The sequence below is a fragment of the Rhinichthys klamathensis genome, unplaced genomic scaffold, assembly GCF_029890125.1.
Source record: "Rhinichthys klamathensis goyatoka isolate OS25496 unplaced genomic scaffold, OSU_Roscu_1.1 h1tg000065l_1, whole genome shotgun sequence".
In the NCBI taxonomy this organism is placed as follows: Eukaryota; Metazoa; Chordata; class Actinopteri; order Cypriniformes; family Leuciscidae; genus Rhinichthys; species Rhinichthys klamathensis.
The window spans coordinates 1,329,131-1,349,889 of NW_026606608.1; positions in this window are offsets into that span (position 1 = coordinate 1,329,131).

Below are 20,759 nucleotides of genomic sequence, written 5' to 3' on the forward strand. Positions count from 1 at the left end.
CCCTTCAATATAAAAATGACTAGTTTAGTGTGCAATTGCAATGCGAAAGCACATATGTTATCTGTTTTCATTGCATAGAAGTTAGTTATTTCTTGCAATGCAATGCAGCTATCTCTTCTATGCACATCGGAATGAGTTAGTTATTTTATGCATTGCACTGTACATAGCTTATATGTTATTCTTTAATGCACAACGTTAGACGTGTGTGCATTGCAAGCATGTTATTTCTTCGTTGAACAACTGAATGAGTTAGTTATTGTATGCGTTGTAAAGCAACAGCTAATGCAACGATTTCTCCATCACACAAATGAAACAGCTAAATGGAAAAGCATGCGAATACAATAATTTTCCTTCCAAACACAATGAACGATATAGTTGTATTATGCAAGGAATTGTGAAACATATTTGTGTTTTCTTTTCATTGCACAGATGAATCAGTTAAATATTTAATTCAATGAAATGTAAAAGGTAAAATTGTAATCTCTTCAATGCACATCGGAATGACTTTCATAGGTCCCTTTTTAAACTACTGAACAAATTTCTGGCCCACGAGTACTTGATCTTGAACTTTCTATACATACTTATAGACTCCTGAAGAAGGAGTAGCCATAGAGAAGTCCATATCTGACATATTGAACTCATTTCTGGTCAAAGGGTCCTCAAAAGGTTTTAAACAATATAAACCAATTAACTCCATCTGATGTTATTAAAGCTATACAGAGGATCCTTTTTGACCTACTGAACATAGTTCTGGCCTACGAGTACTAGATCTTGAACTTTTTAAACATACTTATTGAATCCTTTTGATATTACTTAAGCCATACAAGAGTCCATATTTTACCTACTGAACATATTTCTGGCCAAAGAGTTCTTGAACATTAAAGGTTTTAAACATGACCTCATCATGTTATTTTAGCCAGACAGATATTTGACCTACTGAACATATTTCTCGCCCAAGAGTACTTGATCTTGAACTTTCTATACATACTCATTATACATATTGACCTTCTGATGCTTCTTAAGCCATATAGAATGTCTATATTTGACGTATTGAACTAATTTCTGGTCAAAGGGTCCTCAAAAGGTTTTAAACAATATAATATAATATCCTTCTGATGGAGTCTATGCAGTGGTTCCTTTTTGACCTACTGAACATATTTCTGGCCCAAGAGTACTAGATAAACTTTCTAAACATACTCATTGACTGAACATTATTCTGGCCAAAGAGTTCTTAAACATTAAGTTACTAAACAGAATGACCTCTTGTGATGATATTTTAGCCAGGCAGATATTTAACTTACTGAACATATTTCTGGACAAAGAGTTCTTGAACATTAAGTTACTAAACAGAATGACCTCTTGTGATGTTATTTTAGCCAGGCAGATATTTGCCCTACAGAACATATTTCTGACCCAAGAGTACTTGATCTTGAACTTTCTATACATACTCCTGATGCTTCTTAAGCCATATAGAATGTCCATATCTGACTAATTGAACTCATTTCTGGTCAAAGGGTCCTCAAAAGGTTTTAAACAATATAAACTTATAGACTCCGTCTGATGTTATATTAGCTAAACGTAGGTCCCTTTTTGACCTAATGAACATATTTATGGCCCACGGGTACTTGATCCTTAGGTTACTACAAAGAGAGATTTATTTCTTATGATGTTATTTTAGCCAGACAGACATTTGACCTACTGAACATATTTCTGTCCCAAGAGTACTTGATCTTGAACTTTCTATACATACTCATAGACTCCTTCTGATGCTTCCTAAGCCATATAGAATGTCCATATCTGACCTATTGAACTAATTTCTGATCAAAGGGTCGTCAAAAGGTTTTAAACAATATAAACTTATGGACTCCTTCTGATGTTATATTAGCTATACATAGGTCCCTTTTTGATCTACTGAACATATTTATGGCCCACGAGAACTAAATCTTGAACTTTCTAAACATACTCATTGACTCCTTTTGATGTTAATTCAGCCATACAAGAGTCCTTATTTTACCTACTGAACATATTTGTGGCCAAAGAATTCTTGAACATTAAGTTACTATACATATTGACCTCTTATGATGTTATTTTAGCCAGACAGATATTTGACCCACTGGACATATTTCTGTCCCACGAGTACTTGATCTTGAACTTACTATATATAATCATAGACTCCTTCTGATGCTTCCTAAGCCATATAGAATGTCCATATCTGACCTATTGAAATAATTTCTGGTCTAAGGGTCGTCAAAAGGTTTTAAGCAATATAAACTTATAGACTCCTTCTGATGTTATATTATCTATACATAGGTCCCTTTTTGACCTACTGAACATATTTAAGGCCCACGAGTACTAGATCTTTAACTTTCTAAACATACTCAATGACTCCTTTTGATGTTAATTCAGCCATACAAGAGTCCTTATTTTACCTACTGAACATATTTGTGGCCAAAGAATTCTTGAACATTAAGTTACTATACATAATGACCTCTTATGATGTTATTTTAGCCAGACAGATATTTGACCCACTGGACATATTTCTGTCCCACGAGTACTTGATTTTGAACTTTCTATACATACTCATAGACTCCTTCTGATGCTTCCTGATGCTCGCCATATAGAATGTCCATATCTGAACTATTGAAATAATTTCTGGTCAAAGGGTCGTCAAAAAGTTTTAAACATATAAACTTATAGACTCCTTCTGATGTTATATTAGCTATACATAGGTCCCCTTTTGACATACTGAACATATTTCTGGCCCACGAGTACTAGATCTTGAACTTTCTAAACATACTCATTGACTCCTTTTGATGTTAATTCAGCCGTACAAGAGTCCTTATTTTACCTACTGAACATATTTGTGGCCAAAGAATTTGTTACTATACATATTGGCCTCTTATGATGTTATTTTAGCCAGACAGATATTTGACCTACTGGACATATTTCTCGCCCAAGAGTACTTGATCTTGAACTTTCTATACATACTCATAGATTCCTTCTTATGCTTCCTAAGCCATATAGAATGTCCATAGACCTATTGAAATAATTTCTGGTCAAAGGGTCGTCAAAAGGTTTTAAACAATATAAACTTATAGACTCCTTCTGATGTTATATTAGCTATACCTAGATCCCTTTTTGACCTACTGAACATATTTATGGCCCACGAGTACTAGATCTTGAACTTTCTAAACATACTCATTGACTCCTTTTGATGTTAATTCAACCATACAAGAGTCCTTATTTTACCTACTGAACATATTTGTGGCCAAAGAATTTTGAACATTAAGTTACTATACAGATTGACCTCTTATGATGTTATTTCAGCCAGACAGATATTTGACCTACTGAACATATTTCTGTCCCAAGAGTACTTGATCTTGAACTTTCTATACAAACTCATAGACTCCTTCTGATGCTTCCTAAGCCATATAGAATGTCCATATCTGACCTATTGAACTCATTTCTGGTCAAAGGGTCGTCAAAAGGTTTTAAACAATATAAACTTATAGACTCCTTCTGATGTTATATTAGCTATACATAGATCCCTTTTTGATCTACTGAACATATTTATGGCCCACGAGTACTAGATCTTGAACTTTCTAAACATACTCATTGACTCCTTTTGATGTTAATTCAGCCATACAAGAGTCCTTATTTTACCTACTGAACATATTTGTGGCCAAAGAATTCTTGAACATTAAGTTACTATACAGATTAACCTCTTATGATGTTATTTCAGCCAGACAAACATTTGACCTACTGAACATATTTCTGTCCCAAGAGAACTTGATCTTGAACTTACTATACATACTCATAGAGTTCTTCTGATGCTTCATAAGCCATATAGAATGTCCATATCTGACCTATTGAAATAATTTCTGGTCTAAGGGTCGTCAAAAGGTTTTAAGCAATATAAACTTATAGACTCCTTCTGATGTTATATTATCTATACATAGGTCCCTTTTTGACCTACTGAACATATTTAAGGCCCACGAGTACTAGATCTTTAACTTTCTAAACATACTCAATGACTCCTTTTGATGTTAATTCAGCCATACAAAAGTCCTTATTTTACCTACTGAACATATTTGTGGCCAAAGAATTCTTGAACATTAAGTTACTATACATATTTACCTCTTATGATGTTATTTTAGCCAGACAGATATTTGACCCACTGGACATATTTCTGTCCCACGAGTACTTGATTTTGAACTTTCTATACATACTCATAGACTCCTTCTGATGCTTCCTGATGCTCGCCATATAGAATGTCTATATCTGAACTATTGAAATAATTTCTGGTCAAAGGGTCGTCAAAAAGTTTTAAACATATAAACTTCTGATTAGCTATACATAGGTCCCCTTTTGACCTACTGAACATATTTCTGGCCCACGAGTACTAGATCTTGAACTTTCTAAACATACTCATTGACTCCTTTTGATGTTAATTCAGCCGTACAAGAGTCCTTATTTTACCTACTGAACATATTTGTGGCCAAAGAATTTGTTACTATACATATTGGCCTCTTATGATGTTATTTTAGCCAGACAGATATTTGACCTACTGGACATATTTCTCGCCCAAGAGTACTTGATCTTGAACTTTCTATACATACTCATAGATTCCTTCTTATGCTTCCTAAGCCATATAGAATGTCCATAGACCTATTGAAATAATTTCTGGTCAAAGGGTCGTCAAAAGGTTTTAAACAATATAAACTTATAGACTCCTTCTGATGTTATATTAGCTATACCTAGATCCCTTTTTGACCTACTGAACATATTTATGGCCCACGAGTACTAGATCTTGAACTTTCTAAACATACTCATTGACTCCTTTTGATGTTAATTCAACCATACAAGAGTCCTTATTTTACCTACTGAACATATTTGTGGCCAAAGAATTCTTGAGCATTAAGTTACTATACAGATTGACCTCTTATGATGTTATTTTAGCCAGACAGATATTTGACCACTAGACATATTTCTCGCCCAAGAGTACTTGATCTTGAACTTTCTATACATACTCATAGAGTACTTCTGATGCCTCCGAAGCCATATAGAATGTCCATATCTGACCTATTAAAATCATTTCTGGTCAAAGGGTCGTCAAAAGGTTTTAAACAATATAAACTTATAGACTCCTTCTGATGTTATATTAGCTATACATAGGTCCCTTTTTGACCTACTGAACATATTTCTGTCCCACGAGTACTTGATTTTGAACTTTCTATACATACTCATAGACTCCTTCTGATGCTTCCTGATGCTCGCCGTATAGAATGTCCATATCTGAACTATTGAAATAATTTCTGGTCAAAGGGTCGTCAAACAGTTTTAAACATATAAACTTATAGACTCTTTCTGATGTTATATTAGCTATACATAGGTCCCCTTTTGACATACTGAACATATTTCTGGCCCACGAGTACTAGATCTTGAACTTTCTAAACATACTCATTGACTCCTTTTGATGTTAATTCAGCCGTACAAGAGTCCTTATTTTACCTACTGAACATATTTGTGGCCAAAGAATTTGTTACTATACATATTGGCCTCTTATGATGTTATTTTAGCCAGACAGATATTTGACCTACTGGACATATTTCTCGCCCAAGAGTACTTGATCTTGAACTTTCTATACATACTCATAGATTCCTTCTTATGCTTCCTAAGCCATATAGAATGTCCATAGACCTATTGAAATAATTTCTGGTCAAAGGGTCGTCAAAAGGTTTTAAACAATATAAACTTATAGACTCCTTCTGATGTTATATTAGCTATACCTAGATCCCTTTTTGACCTACTGAACACATTTATGGCCCACGAGTACTAGATCTTGAACTTTCTAAACATACTCATTGACTCCTTTTGATGTTAATTCAACCATACAAGAGTCCTTATTTTACCTACTGAACATATTTGTGGCCAAAGAATTCTTGAACATTAAGTTACTATACAGATTGACCTCTTATGATGTTATTTCAGCCAGACAGATATTTGACCTACTGAACATATTTCTGTCCCAAGAGTACTTGATCTTGAACTTTCTATACAAACTCATAGACTCCTTCTGATGCTTCCTAAGCCATATAGAATGTCCATATCTGACCTATTGAACTCATTTCTGGTCAAAGGGTCGTCAAAAGGTTTTAAACAATATAAACTTATAGACTCCTTCTGATGTTACATTAGCTATACATAGATCCCTTTTTGATCTACTGAACATATTTATGGCCCACGAGTACTAGATCTTGAACTTTCTAAACATACTCATTGACTCCTTTTGATGTTAATTCAGCCATACAAGAGTCCTTATTTTACCTACTGAACATATTTGTGGCCAAAGAATTCTTGAACATTAAGTTACTATACAGATTAACCTCTTATGATGTTATTTCAGCCAGACAAACATTTGACCTACTGAACATATTTCTGTCCCAAGAGAACTTGATCTTGAACTTACTATACATACTCATAGAGTACTTCTGATGCTTCATAAGCCATATAGAATGTCCATATCTGACCTATTGAAATAATTTCTGGTCTAAGGGTCGTCAAAAGGTTTTAAGCAATATAAACTTATAGACTCCTTCTGATGTTATATTATCTATACATAGGTCCCTTTTTGACCTACTGAACATATTTAAGGCCCACGAGTACTAGATCTTTAACTTTCTAAACATACTCAATGACTCCTTTTGATGTTAATTCAGCCATACAAGAGTCCTTATTTTACCTACTGAACATATTTGTGGCCAAAGAATTCTTGAACATTAAGTTACTATACATATTTACCTCTTATGATGTTATTTTAGCCAGACAGATATTTGACCCACTGGACATATTTCTGTCCCACGAGTACTTGATTTTGAACTTTCTATACATACTCATAGACTCCTTCTGATGCTTCCTGATGCTCGCCATATAGAATGTCTATATCTGAACTATTGAAATAATTTCTGGTCAAAGGGTCGTCAAAAAGTTTTAAACATATAAACTTATAGACTCCTTCTGATGTTATATTAGCTATACCTAGATCCCTTTTTGACCTACTGAACATATTTATGGCCCACGAGTACTAGATCTTGAACTTTCTAAACATACTCATTGACTCCTTTTGATGTTAATTCAACCATACAAGAGTCCTTATTTTACCTACTGAACATATTTGTGGCCAAAGAATTCTTGAGCATTAAGTTACTATACAGATTGACCTCTTATGATGTTATTTTAGCCAGACAGATATTTGACCACTAGACATATTTCTCGCCCAAGAGTACTTGATCTTGAACTTTCTATACATACTCATAGAGTACTTCTGATGCCTCCGAAGCCATATAGAATGTCCATATCTGACCTATTAAAATCATTTCTGGTCAAAGGGTCGTCAAAAGGTTTTAAACAATATAAACTTATAGACTCCTTCTGATGTTATATTAGCTATACATAGGTCCCTTTTTGACCTACTGAACATATTTCTGTCCCACGAGTACTTGATTTTGAACTTTCTATACATACTCATAGACTCCTTCTGATGCTTCCTGATGCTCGCCATATAGAATGTCCATATCTGAACTATTGAAATAATTTCTGGTCAAAGGGTCGTCAAACAGTTTTAAACATATAAACTTATAGACTCTTTCTGATGTTATATTAGCTATACATAGGTCCCCTTTTGACATACTGAACATATTTCTGGCCCACGAGTACTAGATCTTGAACTTTCTAAACATACTCATTGACTCCTTTTGATGTTAATTCAGCCGTACAAGAGTCCTTATTTTACCTACTGAACATATTTGTGGCCAAAGAATTTGTTACTATACATATGGCCTCTTATGATGTTATTTTAGCCAGACAGATATTTGACCTACTGGACATATTTCTCGCCCAAGAGTACTTGATCTTGAACTTTCTATACATACTCATAGATTCCTTCTTATGCTTCCTAAGCCATATAGAATGTCCATAGACCTATTGAAATAATTTCTGGTCAAAGGGTCGTCAAAAGGTTTTAAACAATATAAACTTATAGACTCCTTCTGATGTTATATTAGCTATACCTAGATCCCTTTTTGACCTACTGAACACATTTATGGCCCACGAGTACTAGATCTTGAACTTTCTAAACATACTCATTGACTCCTTTTGATGTTAATTCAACCATACAAGAGTCCTTATTTTACCTACTGAACATATTTGTGGCCAAAGAATTCTTGAACATTAAGTTACTATACAGATTGACCTCTTATGATGTTATTTCAGCCAGACAGATATTTGACCTACTGAACATATTTCTGTCCCAAGAGTACTTGATCTTGAACTTTCTATACAAACTCATAGACTCCTTCTGATGCTTCCTAAGCCATATAGAATGTCCATATCTGACCTATTGAACTCATTTCTGGTCAAAGGGTCGTCAAAAGGTTTTAAACAATATAAACTTATAGACTCCTTCTGATGTTACATTAGCTATACATAGATCCCTTTTTGATCTACTGAACATATTTATGGCCCACGAGTACTAGATCTTGAACTTTCTAAACATACTCATTGACTCCTTTTGATGTTAATTCAGCCATACAAGAGTCCTTATTTTACCTACTGAACATATTTGTGGCCAAAGAATTCTTGAACATTAAGTTACTATACAGATTAACCTCTTATGATGTTATTTCAGCCAGACAAACATTTGACCTACTGAACATATTTCTGTCCCAAGAGAACTTGATCTTGAACTTACTATACATACTCATAGAGTACTTCTGATGCTTCATAAGCCATATAGAATGTCCATATCTGACCTATTGAAATAATTTCTGGTCTAAGGGTCGTCAAAAGGTTTTAAGCAATATAAACTTATAGACTCCTTCTGATGTTATATTATCTATACATAGGTCCCTTTTTGACCTACTGAACATATTTAAGGCCCACGAGTACTAGATCTTTAACTTTCTAAACATACTCAATGACTCCTTTTGATGTTAATTCAGCCATACAAGAGTCCTTATTTTACCTACTGAACATATTTGTGGCCAAAGAATTCTTGAACATTAAGTTACTATACATATTTACCTCTTATGATGTTATTTTAGCCAGACAGATATTTGACCCACTGGACATATTTCTGTCCCACGAGTACTTGATTTTGAACTTTCTATACATACTCATAGACTCCTTCTGATGCTTCCTGATGCTCGCCATATAGAATGTCTATATCTGAACTATTGAAATAATTTCTGGTCAAAGGGTCGTCAAAAAGTTTTAAACATATAAACTTATAGACTCCTTCTGATGTTATATTAGCTATACATAGGTCCCCTCTTGACCTACTGAACATATTTCTGGCCCACGAGTACTAGATCTTGAACTTTCTAAACATACTCATTGACTCCTTTTGATGTTAATTCAGCCGTACAAGAGTCCTTATTTTACCTACTGAACATATTTGTGGCCAAAGAATTTGTTACTATACATATTGGCCTCTTATGATGTTATTTTAGCCAGACAGATATTTGACCTACTGGACATATTTCTGGCCCAAGAGTACTTGATCTTGAACTTTCTATACATACTCATAGATTCCTTCTTATGCTTCCTAAGCCATATAGAACGTCCATAGACCTATTGAAATAATTTCTGGTCAAAGGGTCGTCAAAAGGTTTTAAACAATATAAACTTATAGACTCCTTCTGATGTTATATTAGCTATACCTAGATCCCTTTTTGACCTACTGAACATATTTATGGCCCACGAGTACTAGATCTTGAACTTTCTAAACATACTCATTGACTCCTTTTGATGTTAATTCAACCATACAAGAGTCCTTATTTTACCTACTGAACATATTTGTGGCCAAAGAATTCTTGAACATTAAGTTACTATACAGATTGACCTCTTATGATGTTATTTTAGCCAGACAGATATTTGACCACTAGACATATTTCTCGCCCAAGAGTACTTGATCTTGAACTTTCTATACATACTCATAGAGTACTTCTGATGCCTCCGAAGCCATATAGAATGTCCATATCTGACCTATTAAAATCATTTCTGGTCAAAGGGTCGTCAAAAGGTTTTAAACAATATAAACTTATAGACTCCTTCTGATGTTAAATTAGCTATACATAGGTCCCTTTTTGACCTACTGAACATATTTATGGCCCACGAGTACTAGATCTTGAACTTTCTAAACATACTCATTGACTCCTTTTGATATTAATTCAGCCGGACAAGAGTCCTTATTTTACCTACTGAACATATTTGTGGCCAAAGAATTTGTTACTATACATATTGACCTCTTATGATGTTATTTTAGCCAGACAGATATTTGACCTACTGGACATATTTCTGGCCCAAGAGTACTTGATCTTGAACTTTCTATACATAATCATAGACTCCTTCTGATGCTTCCTAAGCCATATAGAATGTCCATCTCTGACCTATTGAAATAATTTCTGGTCAAAGGGTCGTCAAAAGGTTTTAAACAATATAAACTTATAGACTCCTTCTGATGTTATATTAGCTATACATAGGTCCCTTTTTGACCTACTGAACATATTTATGGCCCACGGGTACTTGATCCTTAGGTTACTGTAAAGACAGATTTGCTTCTCATAATGTTATTTTAGCCAGACAGATATTTGACCTACTGAACATATTTCTGGCCCAAGAGTACTTGATCTTGAACTTTCTATACATACTCATACACTCAAAAAAATGGTTTTTTGGCTCTGTTATTTTTACCCAAGTATGTTTTGTTAAAGTAACACACATATATTTATTTTATGCACTATTGTATTGCATTTAATTAACTTAACTTGTCACTCAAAAAAATGACTCTTTAAACTTACTCAATTTAATTATGGACAGTGGTTCCACACAAGCACATTATTTTGTATTAACATTAATGGAATTTGTTGAATCTATGTAAGCTCCTTGTGTTGTGACAACACAACTGCATCAGATAGAATCTATGTGAAATAGTAATGTCCAAACAAATCAATGGAATTGCTTCCCTGTAACTGATACAGACTTAACTGAACCGATATAGACTTTCATCGAACCTTCGTACAAGGTTAAAAACTAGTTCAAATGTGGCCATTGTGGATATACTTTCAACATCATTTATGGTCTCATTTAGACAGAATTACTTTGACTGTTGCTGTCAGATGATCTTAGTGAGAATTAGCAGAAGTTTAGATATTTAGATTATTAGATATTTGTTTCATTTGAAGTGTCACCATTGTGGTGATCAGTGTTTGCTTTAGTTGGGCTCTTGGTCCCTGTAGATTTTACATAAAATTTTCATTGGCTGCTGTAACTGTGTGTTTGTATAACACAATTGTTGTGGCAGAGAAAGCCAAGAAAAAGTTAGGTCAGAAGTTATCAGCTCAATGGTGATGATGACATAATCATCACAAATCAAGTTTCAAATGTTGAGTTTAAAATTGTATTTATGTTTGGCATTATCAACCTTGTGGAAGTGCAATATTGGTGCCAATAGAATAAGAAATATTTTTAAAATATAAAAAGCATGTGCACATGAAGTAGTCACACACAGACATCATGATTTTGGATATGAATCACAACAACGGGGACAATCAAAACAAAAAAGCTTGGGAATCAATGAGGAGTTTTGAACTATGAAAGCTACCCATCATGCATGGGTAGCTTTGCATCATGCATCATGACCATACCATTTTGACATCATGACCAATTGTCACCATTGTTGTGAATCATATGTAAAATCTTGATGTCTGTGTGTGACAACATATGTTTGCTCTGAACATTGTATGCATATAATTTGTATCAGCCTCTAAATAAGTGATCATAAAAATGCTATTGGTGCCAGTATTGCAGAAAGTTCAATATCGAGTACTCTTTGGCCAGAAATATGTTCAGTAGGTTAAATGTGGAATACTGTATGACTGAATTAACATCAGAAGGACTCTACTAGGGTATAAAGTTAAGAAAAAACATTTTGAGGATCCTTTGGCCAGAGATATGTTCAATAGATCAGATATGGACTACTCTATGGCTGAGGTAACTTCAGAAGTCAATCAGTATGTGTAGAAAGGTCAAGTTAGAGGACTGTTTAGCAAGAAATATATTCAATAGGCTAAAAATGGACTGGTGTATGGCTGAGGTACTATCAAAAGGAGTCATTATGTATAGAATGTTCATGATCTTTTTGGCCAGAAATATATTCAGTAGGTCAAATATGGACTACTGTCTGGCTGATTTAACATCAGAAACAGTCTTTGAGAATATATAGTAAGTTGCCTTTTGGGGACCATTTGGCCAGAAATATTTGCAATGGGCCAAATACAGGTTGGCTGACGTAAAATCAGAAGTCAATGAGAATGTGTGGAAAGTTCAATATGTTCATTAGGTCAAATGGACTACTGTATGACTGACATAACATCAGGAGTTCATGAGTGTATATAGTAAAAACAAAACAATTTGAGGACCCTTTGGCCAGAAATATGTTCATTAGGTCAAATATGGACTACTGTATGACTGACAAAACATCAGGAGTCAATGAGTTTATATAAAAAAAATTGTAAAAAAATTGAGGACCCTTTGGCCAGAAATATGTTCATTAGGTCATATATTGACTACTGTTTGGCTGAGGTAACATCAGAAGGAGTCAATATGTATAGAATGTTTAATATCGAGTACTCTTTGGCCAGAAATATGTTCAGTAGGTAAAATAATGACTCTTGTATGGCTGAAGTAACATCAAAAGGAGTCTATATGTATGTTTAGAAAGTTCAAGATCTAGTACTCGTGGGCCAGAACTATGTTCATTAGGTCAAAGAGGAACCGCTGAATAGCTTATAAAACATCAGAAGGAGTCTATAAGTTTATATTGTTTAAAACTTTTTGAGGGCCCTTTGACCAGAAATGAGTTCAATAGGTCAAATATGGACATTCTATATGGCTTAGGAAGCATCAGAAGGATGAGTATGTATAGAAAGTTCAAGATCAAGTACTCTTGGGCCAGAAATATGTCCAGTTGGTCAAATATTTGTCTGGCTAATATAACAAAATAAGAGGTCTTTCTGTACAGTAACTTAATGTTCAAGAATTATTTGGCCAGAAATATGTTCAGTAGGTAAAATAAGGACTCTTGTATGGATCATCAAACATCAAAAGGAGTCAATGAGTATGTTTAGAAAGTTCAAGATCTAGTACTCGTGGGCGAGAACTATGTTCGTGGGTCAAAAAGGAACCTCTGTATAGCTTATAAAACATCAAAAGGAGTCTATAAGTTTATATTGTTTAAAACCTTTTGAGGACCCTTTGACCAGAAATGAGTTCAATACGTCAGATATGGACATTCTATATGGCTTAGGAAGCATCAGAAGGAGTTTATTAGTATGTATAAATAGTTCAAGATCAAGTACTGGTGGGCCAGAAATATGTCCAGTAGGTCAAATATGTGTCTGGCTAAAATAATATGATAAGAGGTCATTCTGTACAGTAACTTACTGTTCAAGAATTCTTTGGCCAGAAATATGTTCAATAGGTCAAATAAGGACTCTTGTATGGCTGAAGTAACATCAAAAGGAGTCAATGAGTATGTTTAGAAAGTTCAAGATCTAGTACTCGTGAGCCAAAACTATGTTAAGTTGGTCAAAAAGGAACCTCTGTATAGCCTATATAACAACAGACCTCTGTATGGGTGATTTAACATCAGAAGGTGTCTATAAGTTTATTTTGTTTAAAACCTTTTGACGACCCTTTGACCAGAAATGAGTTCAATAGATCAGATATGGACCTTCACTATGGCTTATGAAGCATCAGAAGGAGTCTATGAGTATGTATAGAAAGTTCAAGATTAGGTACTCTTTGGCCAGAAATATTTTCAGTAGGTCAAATATCTTCCTGGCTAATAAAACATCATAAGAAATAAATCTCTATGTATAGTAACCTAATGATCAAGTACTCTTTGGCTAGAAATATGTTCAGTAGATCAAAAAGGTACCTCTGTATGGCTGAAATATGTTCAGTTTGTCAAACATTTGTCTGGCTAATATAACAAAATAAGAGGTCTTTCTGTACAGTAACTTAATGTTCAAGAATTATTTGGCCAGAAATATATTCCGTAGGTAAAATAAGGACTCTTGTATGGCTGAAGTAACATCAAAATGAGTCACTGAGTATGTTAAGAAAGTTCAAGATCTAGTACTCGTGGGCCAGAACTATGTTCGTGGGTCAAAAAGAAACCTCTGTATAGCTTATATAACACAAAAGGAGTCTATAAGTTTATATTGCTTAAAACCTTTTGAGGACCCTTTGACCAGAAATGAGTTCAATAGGTCAGATATGGACATTCTATATGACTTAGGAAGCATCAGAAGGAGTTTATGAGTATGTATAGATAGTTCAAGATCAAGTACTCGTGGGCCAGAAATATGTCCAGTAGGTCAAATATGTGTCTGGTTAAAATAATATGATTAGAGGTCATTCTGTACAGTAACTTAATGATCAAGAACTCTTTAGCCAGAAATGTGCTCAATAGGTCAAATAAGGACTCTTGTATGGCTGAAGTAACATCAAAAGGAGTCAATGAGTATGTTTAGAAAGTTCAAGATCTAATACTCGTGGGCCAGAACTATGTTCGTGGGTCAAAAAGGAATCTCTGAATAGCTTATATAACATCAAAAGGAGTCTATGTTTATATTGTTTAAAACCTTTTGAGGGCTTTTTGACCAGAAATGAGTTCAATAGGTCACATATGGACATTCTATGTGGCTTAGGAAGCATCAGAAGGATGAGTATGTAAAGAAAGTTCAAGATCAAGTACTCGTGGGCCAGAAATATGTTCAGTAGGTCAAATATCTGTCTGGCTAAAATAACATGATAAGAGGTCATTCTGTATAGCAACTTAATGTACATGAACTCTTTGGCCAGAAATATGTTCAATTGGTAAAATAAGGACTCTTGTATGGCAGAAGTAACATCAAAATGAGTCAATGAGTATGTTTAGAAAGTTCAAGATCTAGTACTCGTGGGCCAGAACTATGTTCGTGGGTCAAAAAGGAACCTCTGTATAGCTTATATAACATCAAAAGGAGTCTATAAGTTTATATTGTTTTAAACCTTTTTTAGGACCCTTTGACCAGAAATGAGTTTAATAGGTCAGATATGGACATTCTATAGGGCTTAGGAAGCATCAGAAGGAGTTTATGAGTATGTATAGAAAGTTCAAGATCAAGTACTCGTGGGCCAGAAATATGTCCAGTAGGTCAAATATCTGTCTGGCTATAATAATATGATAAGAGGTCATTCTGTACAGTAAATTAATGTTCAAGAACTCTTTGGCCAGAAATATGTCCAGAAGGTCAAATATCTGTCTGGCTAAAATAATATGATAAGAGGTCATTCTGTACAGTAACTTAATGTTAAAGAACTCTTTGGCCAGAAATATGTTCAATAGGTCAAAAAAGGACTCGTGTATGGCTGAAGTAACCTCAAAAGGAGTCAATGAGTATGTTTAGAAAGTTCGAGATCTAGTACTCGTGGGCCAGAACTATGTTCGTGGGTCAAAAAGGAACCTCTGTATAGCTTATATAACAGCAAAAGGAGACTATCAGTTTATATTGTTTAAAACCTTTTGAGGACCCTTTGACCAGAAATGAGTTCAATAGGTCAGATATGGACATTCTATATGGCTTAGGAAGCATCAGAAGGATGAGTATGTAAAGAAAGTTCAAGATCAAGTACTCGTGGGCCAGAAATATGTCCAGTAGGTCAAATATGTGTCTGGCTAAAATAATATGATAAGAGGTCATTCTGTACAGTAACTTAATCTTCAAGAACTCTTTGGCCAGAAATATGTTCAATAGGTCAACTAAGGACTCGTGTATGGCTGAAGTAACATCAAAAGGAGTCAATGAGTATGTTTAGAAAGTTCAAGATCTAGTACTCGTGGGCCAGAACTATGTTAGTGGGTCAAAAAGAAACCTCTGTATAGCTTATATAACATCAAAGGGAGTCTATAAGTTTATATTGTTTAAATTCTTTTGAGGACCCTTTGACCAGAAATGAGTTCAATACGTCAGATATGGACATTCTATATGGCTTAGGAAGCATCAGAAGGAGTTTATGAGTATGTATAGATAGTTCAAGATCAAGTACTCGTGGGTCAGAAATATGTCCAGTAGGTCAAATATCTGTCTGGCTAAAATAATATGATAAGAGGTCATTCTGTACAGTAACTTAATGTTCAAGAACTCTTTGGCCAGAAATATGTTCAATAGGTCAAAAAAGGACACATGTATGGCTGAAGTAAGATCAACATGAGTCAATGAGTATGTTTAGAAAGTTCAAGATCTATTACTCGTGGGCCAGAACTATGTTCGTGGGTCAAAAAGAAACCTCTGTATAGCTTATATAACACAAAAGGAGTCTATAAGTTTGTATTGTTTAAAACCTTTTGAGGACCCTTTGACCAGAAATGAGTTCAATATGTCAGATATGGACATTCTATATGGCTTAGGAAGCATCAGAAGGAGTTTATGAGTATGTATAGATAGTTCAAGATCAAGTACTCGTGGGCCAGAAATATGTCCAGTAGGTCAAATATGTGTCTGGTTAAAATAATATGATTAGAGGTCATTCTGTACAGTAACTTAATGATCAAGAACTCTTTGGCCAGAAATATGTTCAATAGGTCAAATAAGGACTCTTGTATGGCTGAAGTAACATCAAAAGGAGTCAATGAGTATGTTTAGAAAGTTCAAGATCTAATACTCGTGGGCCAGAACTATGTTCGTGGGTCAAAAAGGAACCTCTGTATAGCTTATATAACATCAAAAGGAGTCTATGTTTATATTGTTTAAAACCTTTTGAGGGCTTTTTGACCAGAAATGAGTTCAATAGGTCAAATATGGACATTCTATGTGGCTTAGGAAGCATCAGAAGGATGAGTATGTAAAGAAAGTTCAAGATCAAGTACTCGTGGGCCAGAAATATGTTCAGTAGGTCAAATATCTGTCTGGCTAAAATAACATTATAAGAGGTCATTCTGTATAGCAAATTAATGTACATGAACTCTTTGGCCAGAAATATGTTCAATTGGTAAAATAAGGACTCTTGTATGGCTGAAGTAACATCAAAATGAGTCAATGAGTATGTTTAGAAAGTTCAAGATCTAGTACTCGTGGGCCAGAACTATGTTCGTGGGTCAAAAAGGAACCTCTGTATAGCTTATATAACATCAAAAGGAGTCTATAAGTTTATATTGTTTTAAACCTTTTTTAGGACCCTTTGACCAGAAATGAGTTTAATAGGTCAGATATGGACATTCTATAGGGCTTAGGAAGCATCAGAAGGAGTTTATGAGTATGTATAGAAAGTTCAAGATCAAGTACTCGTGGGCCAGAAATATGTCCAGTAGGTCAAATATCTGTCTGGCTATAATAATATGATAAGAGGTCATTCTGTACAGTAAATTAATGTTCAAGAACTCTTTGGCCAGAAATATGTCCAGAAGGTCAAATATCTGTCTGGCTAAAATAATATGATAAGAGGTCATTCTGTACAGTAACTTAATGTTAAAGAACTCTTTGGCCAGAAATATGTTCAATAGGTCAAAAAAGGACTCGTGTATGGCTGAAGTAACCTCAAAAGGAGTCAATGAGTATGTTTAGAAAGTTCGAGATCTAGTACTCGTGGGCCAGAACTATGTTCGTGGGTCAAAAAGGAACCTCTGTATAGCTTATATAACAGCAAAAGGAGACTATCAGTTTATATTGTTTAAAACCTTTTGAGGACCCTTTGACCAGAAATGAGTTCAATAGGTCAGATATGGACATTCTATATGGCTTAGGAAGCATCAGAAGGATGAGTATGTAAAGAAAGTTCAAGATCAAGTACTCGTGGGCCAGAAATATGTCCAGTAGGTCAAATATGTGTCTGGCTAAAATAATATGATAAGAGGTCATTCTGTACAGTAACTTAATCTTCAAGAACTCTTTGGCCAGAAATATGTTCAATAGGTCAACTAAGGACTCGTGTATGGCTGAAGTAACATCAAAAGGAGTCAATGAGTATGTTTAGAAAGTTCAAGATCTAGTACTCGTGGGCCAGAACTATGTTAGTGGGTCAAAAAGAAACCTCTGTATAGCTTATATAACATCAAAGGGAGTCTATAAGTTTATATTGTTTAAATTCTTTTGAGGACCCTTTGACCAGAAATGAGTTCAATACGTCAGATATGGACATTCTATATGGCTTAGGAAGCATCAGAAGGAGTTTATGAGTATGTATAGATAGTTCAAGATCAAGTACTCGTGGGTCAGAAATATGTCCAGTAGGTCAAATATCTGTCTGGCTAAAATAATATGATAAGAGGTCATTCTGTACAGTAACTTAATGTTAAAGAACTCTTTGGCCAGAAATATGTTCAATAGGTCAAAAAAGGACTCGTGTATGGCTGAAGTAACCTCAAAAGGAGTCAATGAGTATGTTTAGAAAGTTCGAGATCTAGTACTCGTGGGCCAGAACTATGTTCGTGGGTCAAAAAGGAACCTCTGTATAGCTTATATAACATCAAAAGGAGACTATCAGCTTATATTGTTTAAAACCTTTTGAGGACCCTTTGACCAGAAATGAGTTCAATAGGTCAGATATGGACATTCTATATGGCTTAGGAAGCATCAGAAGGATGAGTATGTAAAGAAAGTTCAAGATCAAGTACTCGTGGGCCAGAAATATGTCCAGTAGGTCAAATATCTGTCTGGCTATAATAATATGATAAGAGGTCATTCTGTACAGTAACTTAATGTTCAAGAACTCTTTGGCCAGAAATATGTCCAGTAGGTCAAATATCTGTCTGGCTAAAATAATATGATAAGAGGTCATTCTGTACAGTAACTTAATGTTCAAGAAATCTTTGGCCAGAAATATGTTCAATAGGTCAAAAAAGGACTCGTGTATGGCTGAAGTAAGATCAAAATGAGTCAATGAGTATGTTTAGAAAGTTCAAGATCTAGTACTCGTGGGCTAGAACTATGTTCGTGGGTCAAAAAGAAACCTCTGTATAGCTTATATAACACAAAAGGAGTCTATACGTTTATATTGTTTAAAACCTTTTGAGGACCCTTTGACCAGAAATGAGTTCAAAAGGTCAGATATGGACATTCTATATGGCTTAGGAAGCATCAGAAGGAGTTTATGAGTATGTATAGATAGTTCAAGATCAAGATATTGAAGAACCAGATATTTTATGCATTGCAACAACACACGTTATCTATTCAATGCAGTGTGGAATGGGTTAGTTCTTGAATGCACTGAACTGCAAAAAAGTGCATATTACTTATATGTTATTCTTCAATGGACAACGTTTGATTGTATGTGCCTTGCAATGCAACAGCACATGCATTGCATAGAGGAATATGATTATAATAGAATGGCTATTGCAATTATATCCCTTCAATATAAAAATGACTAGTTTAGTGTGCAATTGCAATGCGAAAGCACATATGTTATCTGTTTTCATTGCATAGAAGTTAGTTCTTTCTTGCAATGCAATGCAGCTATCTCTTCTATGCACATCGGAATGAGTTAGTTATTTTATGCATTGCACTGTACATAGCTTACATGTTATTCTTTAATGCACAACGTTAGACGTGTGTGCATTGCAAGCATGTTATTTCTTCGTTGAACAACTGAATGAGTTAGTTATTGTATGCGTTGTAAAGCAACAGCTAATGCAACGATTTCTCCATCACACAAATGAAACAGCTAAATGGAAAAGCATGCGAATACAATAATTTTCCTTCCAAACACAATGAACGATATAGTTGTATTATGCAAGGAATTGTGAAACATATTTGTGTTTTCTTTTCATTGCACAGATGAATCAGTTAAATATTTAATTCAATGAAATGTAAAAGGCAAAATTGTAATCTCTTCAATGCACATCGGAATGACTTTCATAGGTCCCTTTTTAAACTACAGAACAAATTTCTGGCCCACGAGTACTTGATCTTGAACTTTCTATACTGATGTTATTAAAGCTATACAGAGGATCCTTTTTGACCTACTGAACATAGTTCTGGCCTACGAGTACTAGATCTTGAACTTTTTAAACATACTTATTGAATCCTTTTGATATTACTTAAGCCATACAAGAGTCCATATTTTACCTACTGAACATATTTCTGGCCAAAGAGTTCTTGAACATTAAGGTGAATGACCTCATCATGTTATTTTAGCCAGACAGATATTTGACCTACTGAACATATTTCTCGCCCAAGGGTACTTGATCTTGAACTTTCTATACACACTCATTATACATATTGACCTTCTGATGCTTCTTAAGCCATATAGAATGTCTATATTTGACCTATTGAACTAATTTCTGGTCAAAGGGTCCTCAAAAGGTTTTAAACAATATAATATAATATCCTTCTGATGGAGTCTATGCAGTGGTTCCTTTTTGACCTACTGAACATATTTCTGGCCCAAGAGTACTAGATAAACTTTCTAAACACTCATTGACTGAACATTATTCTGGCCAAAGAGTTCTTAAACATTAAGTTACTAAACAGAATGACCTCTTGTGATGATATTTTAGCCAGGCAGATATTTAACTTACTGAACATATTTCTGGACAAAGAGTTCTTGAACATTAAGTTACTAAACAGAATGACCTCTTGTGATGTTATTTTAGCCAGGCAGATATTTGCCCTACAGAACATATTTCTGACCCAAGAGTACTTGATCTTGAACTTTCT